General features: G+C 41.8%; 1 long non-coding RNA gene across 2 annotated transcripts in view; it reads left to right on the top strand.

Moving 5' to 3' along the window:
• The first annotated feature begins 2,148 nt into the window (after nt 1–2,148).
• Nucleotides 2,149–7,238, top strand: part of LOC147367736 (uncharacterized) — a 117,396-nt gene continuing 112,306 nt past the window's right edge. For both annotated transcript variants that reach the window (XR_015132031.1, XR_015132032.1), the window contains exon 1: nt 2,149–2,399. This is a non-coding gene — a long non-coding RNA (uncharacterized LOC147367736). The remainder of the gene's footprint in view (nt 2,400–7,238) is intronic.

Below are 7,238 nucleotides of genomic sequence, written 5' to 3'. Positions count from 1 at the left end.
GAACTGTGACATTCCACCCAGATGCAGAGACAGGCCAGCTTGTCTGTACTCTGATCAGTTAACTCTGAGGACACACCCCGGGAGTTTCAACCAGGCTTCCATGGTGGTTGCCCTTTTCCTATGGATATTTAATTACTACCTCTTCATTGTTTGTTTGAGGTTATAAACATGGCCTCAGCGCCACACACACACACACACACACACACACACACACACTCCTCTGGATAACTCTGGATCTCCCTCTCCATCTCCTGCCCTCTCTTTCTCCTAAGTTTCTTAAGACTGCTCTCTCCTTGCCCTCTCTCCACCCCACCTCTCACTTAACTCGTCAAGTCACACAGTGAGTGCAGCCTCTCACCCCTATCTGTGATACCGTTCTGGCTGAGGTCATTAGCCCTGGCCATGCTATTAAGGTCTTGTTAGTTTTCCTACTGTCTCTTCTTCCAAACCATGAGCACTTTCAGGATTGTGGGAGGGGGGTTAGACTTTATCCCTCTTTGTGTTTGTAGCATCATGGTGCTCAGGACCTATTTGACTCGAGGGGCTTATTCCAGAACTATCACATTGTCACAGCTTCTCTTCTCAAGCTGTGGAAAGAAGCAACATGTCCTGAGCTTTCTGTCTTGCTCTGGGCATGATGCTAGAAATGGCCACATACATCTTCTTAGTCATCTTTATTCCAAAAAGGCATTTTTGCAGCTGACACAATTCAGGCTCTCAGAAGCTAGATCACACAGCTAGTAATTAGGAGATGGCAGATCTAGGGACTGTGTCTAAGAAGCATTTCTGTTCTATGGGCTGGTTTGGATAGAATGTTACAGGCATTTAGAGTGCTTCAGACAAATGGAAGGCTCACCCAAGGTAAATGTGGGCTCCCCTCAAAACTTAGGAAGAGGGGAGCAATCTGCAAGCTGCTCTCCTGGCTGGAGAAATTGATGCTGTTCTTGGGAAGTTCATGAGTCTCATGATTGGAGAAGTAGCAACAGCAAATAATAAATAGTGATATTTACACTCTGCTATGGTAATGACTTGTGTTAAATTTATTTTATCAACCCAATCTTCAAAACAGTCCTATGTGGATGATACTATTATATGTCTGATTTTATTGATGAGAACACTGAGACACAGAGAGGCTAGGTAATTTACTCAAGGCCATATAACTGGTTAGTAGTAGAATTAAAATTTAAATCCAGAAACAGGTATCGTCACAATCTATTATTGTATCCCAGAGGTATTTCTCTTCTTTCTAAAATCCTGGAGTTTCCACATTTGCCTGTGGGTGAGAATATCTTGAATTCTTATCATAGAGTCTCTAAATTAAACATGTTGAGGTTTCCATTATTTGACATGCTACCATCATTCTGACAGTTTACCATCTTGTTTGCTCTTTAGAGAACATCCTCCACTTCATCCATCTTCCTCTTACAGCAGGAAACCCAAAACAGAGTGAGCTGTCCGAGGAGTCGTTTGATGCAGCATAAACCCCTAACAGTTCAGTTTTGTGACCATGTCACATATTTTAATTTATGCTATTTATGCTATTCTTTCTACTAAACACCTCCTGAATCTTCTTGTCAATGAACTGGTGGTACACTGTCCTTTACTTCGTTGATGGATAACTTGGCCATATGTTCAGCCAGTTCCTTACATTTATCCAATGATCAATTTTACTGTATAAGATTAACTTAAACCATTTTCTGCAAGTGCTTTCTTCGAGTCAGCTACCACTTTGGCACCAAGAGATTTGGCAAGGGTGCAGGTTTTAGAATCAGAGAAACTTGAAGTCAGAGTCTGGCCTGTCACTTACGACTTATTTGACCTTGGCTAATTCCCATGAACTTCTCTTGCCTCAGTTTTCCTTTCTGTAAATTAGAGCTAATGGTATTAATTCTAGAGGATTGGAGAACTCGAGACAAGGACTTTTAAAGCCAGAGTCCTATTAGCATTATGATCGTAAATATTTCTGTTACTGACTGGGTCCTTGGACCCTTTAATCAACGGAAATTGACAAGAGGCCAGATGAGAAATTCAGGCAAGGCTTTATTGGGACTTGGCGCTGCAGCACAGGGAAGCAAGAACAAGAAACCGGTGCCCTTGCCTGCTCTCCAAGGAGGGTGGGGCTGGTTCTTTAAATAGGGTGAGGGTAAGGGCTGATTGGTGGGTGAGGCGGAGGGTGGCTTAGGTGGTCTGCCCATCCCCGTGGCGGTGCTGTGTGCAGGAATCTGGCAGCAGTACCCTGCTTTTGCTCCTGTCCACTTTTATCCTGGAGACTCCCTTTGGGTCATCTTTTCAGGACCCCTGCAATAGTCCTCTGTTTTGTGTTTCCAACTCCAGGTGGCAGAAGGGCCATTTGAGAGAGGAGTTGGGCTGGACCAAGTGCCCTGGGAGACCACCGCACAGTAAGACCGTCTCTTTGTTTCTCATTTGTGACTTTAAGTTTCTGTAGTTGGTACATGTTGAGTCTCCGTCGGTGAATTTAAAAGGATTTATGTTTTATGTGATTTTTGTCTATCCAGTCTCTCCTGCGAGTCTCTACAGCAATTGTGGGCACAGGTTGAGCACTTAAGCCTTGAAATGCAAACAGCCCACACTGCCTGAGACTCCAGCCTTGGGTTACTTAGTAGGACTTTAAAGAGCGAGAGAAAAAGAAGAGCTAGCATCTCTCTCCCCATGTCTTTAAAATGTAACTGTTCTGCCTGGGCTCTCGGGAACTTATCTGATCATCTGTAGTCCCTGCAGCTGAGGAATAAAAAAAAGAGGAGGCCTTTTAAAACTCTAGCAGGAAAACTATGAGATCTCTGGCTCAGTCTTTATGTAAAAAGTAATTTGTAAATGAACTCTGTTTTACTGACTTAAAGGCAATTAAGTGCTTATATGAATTCTCAGAAATATAGAAGAAATTGGCCAGAATAAATTTATTAATCTCTGTATTAAAGCCAGTTTAAACTTGTGGGCTTGATTACTATAGATATGTCTCTAGATTTGTCAGTATTAGATATCATTTATTGTATCTAGGGTTACTGAAAGCTAATAAGTGCATATTGTTTCTGTTATAACATTTATCAACAAGGAAAATAACTTGACATGATGAAATTTTAAAGCAAATGTAACTAAGATAAGGAGCTTTTAGGTAAACTGTAGGAGTAAATTATGCTTGGAGAATGTCTATCAAAGTCTCTCTGGATTTTGGTTGCTTGAAACTTTTTTGTTAAATTAAATGAAATGATAGGGATTTATTTAATATCTAGGTCATTTCAAAGAAGATAAAACACTGGAACATTAATTGCCAAACAGGTTTAAGTTGGTTTAAGTTCATCTACTTTTGTTGTCTTATGAGAAACTTAAAGATGTTAGGGTTTATTAGACACACATCTTCCACACATCGAGGAAATTTAAACAACTTTCGGACGGGCATTTCAGGAGAAATTTCTAATCTCGGGTCATTCCTGTGCTGATGAATAATCTAGGTCTGGGCCGCTTGCCATCCCCTTGACGTCTGCTTGTGGTACTTGTGCTTTCAGGGGGGCTTTTCCAGTGCTGGAACCTGAATTCCCCATAAACTGCACCCCAAGCCTGGGGTACGCTAAACTAAACTGCACAAACAGCACTTGCTTCACCTGCCCCGGGATCTCCCCCTCCCTCTCTGCCAGGTATAACTACACCAGATACTCCACCTCTTAAATAGCAAAGTATGTTTCAACCCAGGTGCTTGGACCCTTTAATCAATAGAAATTGATGAGGCCAGACAAGAAATTCAGGCAAGGTTATTAGGGGACCTATACTGCAATACCAGGGAGCAAGAGCAAGAAACAGGTACCCTTGTTTGCTCCTGGAGGAAGGGAGGGGCTGGTTCCTTAAATGGAAGGAGGATAAGGGTGTGTGGGTGGGTTAAGGCCTAGCTGGTGGGAAGGTTTGGGTGGTCTGATTACCCCCTTGACTGTGCTATGTGCAGGGATCATGAGCAGTCCTTAATCCTGCACCCAAAACCTCCAAAATGGCAGTTTGTGGCCTTTTTGTATCTTGTTCATAATTGCCCCAACTGCTCATTCCTGTAGTTATTTTTGGTCTCTCCTGGTTTCTTTGTGTCTGTTGCTCCAGGAGAGGTCTGTCCAGGTGCAAGCACTCAGTAGAGTCCCACGCCCCAGCCTATCTCATTTCAAGCCTTGCTAACGATCCAAGAGCCTATCTAAAAGTCGGAGAAAACAAATTATGAACAGCTACATTTTCTTGGCTTTGACTTTTGTTCATGTGTCTTACATTTATGTTACTAATGTGACCACTTTCTGCAAGCTCTCTAGCAATTTGCTTTTATTTCTTAGAAATGTTTAGTAGTTATTTACACAGCTGAGAAACTAGCTGTGGAATCTAAAATACCTGTTCCTAGAAATGCGTTGTGAGCTTTGGTATTTGCATAAAACTTCAGTAATAAGGTCACCTGCGCAGTGTTAATAAGGGGTCATCACCTTCTGGAGATAAAGCCTGGGCTGGGGCATACTGGGCATCTGATTTTATAGGTCTCTGTTTCCTGCATAGTCAGAGGCAAGGGTGGTTGCTACTTCTCAGGCTTCCTCTGGAGACTCAGTTTCTAGCCCTCAGTTGGAAATGGGAGAGAATAAGACAACAGCAAAAAGATAACTTTTATTCCTGATCCAGGTCAGAATTGCACGTTGATCATACGGATCTTGGTAATCATCTGAACTACCACATTTTGGAGCCTTTTGCTAGCCTTGACTTTCAAAGTCATCCCAGTCCTCTAGCATTTTACTGACTTCTCAGACCCGTCCCTGACAGATTCTGATCACTGTTTATCTGCCTGAGCCTTTCAGACTTAGAGGACTTCTGAACTTGCCTTTTGCCTGTGCTGACACCGGATGCCTGTCTCACCCTCGTCTTCCACAATCCCCTGGCCTACAGTTTGAGCTGTAAATCAAATTCTGCAGCTACCAGTGAGGAGAGAGCTGTGAACTATGTTCTTGAAAGCCTCTATTAGGTCTTCAAGAGAAAGAAAGTTCATAATACAATATTTTTTTTTCCTATGTGTGGGCAATGGAAGCCTACACAGCTGATTCAAATTGAATTGGAAGCTAATAGAGCAGGCAATAAAGCTTCCTTTTTAGGACAATGAACTGTGGAGTGAGAGGGACCTAGGTTTGAATCCTAGCTCTTTCAATTATTGGCAGCATGTGGGGGCAAGATGTTTTCTTCCTAAGTCTCCATTTTATCACCCGTAAACATGGAGAGAATAATTCCTACCCCATCAGTTTAGTTCAGTCGCTCAGTCATGTCCAATTCTTTGTGACCCCATGGATTGCAGTACGCCAGGTCTCCCTGTCCGTCACCAACTCCCGGAGTTTACTCAAACTCATGTCCATTGAGTCAGTGATGTCATCCAACCATCTCATCCTCTGTTGCCCCCTTCTCCTCCCACCTTCAATCTTTCCCAGCATCAGGGTCTTTTCAAATGAGTTAGTTCTTCCCATCAGGTGGCCAAAATATTAGAGTTTCAGCTTCAACATCAGTCCTTCCAATGAATATTAAGGATTGATTTCCTTTAGGATGGACTGGTTGGATCTCTTTGCAGTCCAAGGGACTCTTAAAGTCTTCTCCAACACCACAGTTCAAAAGCATCAATTTTTCGGCGCTCAGCTTTCTTTATAGTCTAACTCTCACATCCATACGTGACTACTGGAAAAACCATAGCTTTGACTAGATGGACCTTTGTTGGCAAAGTAATGTCTCTGCTTTTTAATATGCTGTCTAGGTTGGTCACAGCATTTCTTCCAAGGAGTAAGCGTCTTTCAATTTCATGGCTGCAGTCACCATCTGCAATGATTTTGGAGCCCCCCAAAATAAAGTCTGTCACTGTTTCCATTGTTTCCCTATTTGCCATGAAGTGATGGGACCAGGTGCCATGATCTTCATTTTCTGAATGTTGAGCTTTAAGCCAACTTTTTGACCCTCCACTTTCACTTTCATTAAGAGGCTCTTTAGTTCTTTTTCACTTTCTGCCATAAGGGTGGTGTCATCTGCATATCTGAGGTTATTGATATTTCTCCCAACAATCTTGATTCCAGCTTGTGCTTCCTCCAGCCCAGCGTTTCTCATGATGTATTCTGCATATAAGTTAAATAATCAGGGTGACAATATACAGCCTTGAAGTACTCATTTTCCTATTTGGGACCAGTCTGTTGTTCCATGTCCAGTTCAAACTGTTGCTTCCTGACCTGCATACAGGTTTCTCAAGAGGCAGGTCAGGTGGTATGGTATTCCCTTCTCTTCCAGAATTTTCCACAGTTTCTTGTGATCCATACAGTCAAAGGCTTTGGTGTAGTCCTACCTTCTATGTATTTCATGAATTAACATATAATGTGTTTATCATATGCCTTGTACATAATCAGCACTTCGTAAGTACTAGTTGCTATTTTTTAGATTTATGTGGCTTCTTTTATGCAAAATTCAGCCCAGCCTATCCGACCCCAATATCCATTCTCTTTCTGTTGTGTTAGGTTGCTTCAGTTTTTGACCTCAGATCTATCAGTTGGTTCACAAGATATCTCTTCATTTATAGACTGCTTCCTGTTTTTTCTATTTCAATGACTATATTTTTCATTCCTATAAGTTTGACTGAATTCTTTTAAAAGTAGCTTTTTTTTTTTTTTGAGTGTCTAATTTTGGAGGGAGCTCTTTTGTATGCCTCTTAAGCTGTTTAACATACTTAAGTGCGTGGTTGCATATGTGTCTGACTCTTTGTGACCCTTTGGACAGTAGCCCCCTAGGCACCCTCCTCTGTCCATAGGACAGTATCAATGAAATGGATTATCTGATTTCTTTAGGGCTTAATTCTACCCTTTGTGTTTCTGTTGACACAATAGATCAGTTTTTGGATATGTTTTTAGTCTTGGATGTAGAGTTCATCTGGAGAGGGTCGTTATCTGTGGAAATCGTGTTCATTTTTGATTGTGGATGTTTGCCTATAAGAATGGTGGTATTTTCTTCTTATAGGTGCTTCAGGAGTATCTGAAGTCTGGAACCTGTTTTGTGTAATATTCCAGCTTGGAGGTTTCAGGATTATATGAATGAAACCAATTAGAGCTTCAGATATACATGTGGTACAAGTTGGTGTTTACAAACTTTTCCTAACTGCAAACTGTTTGAGGAAGACAAGGTTGGCATCTGTCTTTGGAGATAGGTAGATTATTTCTAGCTTATCCTTTTATTGTATGGTTATTCTTCATAGA

This window comes from Bos grunniens, chromosome 8, assembly GCF_055505025.1.
Source record: "Bos grunniens cultivar Pamir isolate PY7600 chromosome 8, Bosgru_T2T1.0, whole genome shotgun sequence".
Taxonomy (NCBI): domain Eukaryota; kingdom Metazoa; phylum Chordata; class Mammalia; order Artiodactyla; family Bovidae; genus Bos; species Bos grunniens.
This window is presented reverse-complemented; position numbering and strand designations above follow the sequence as displayed.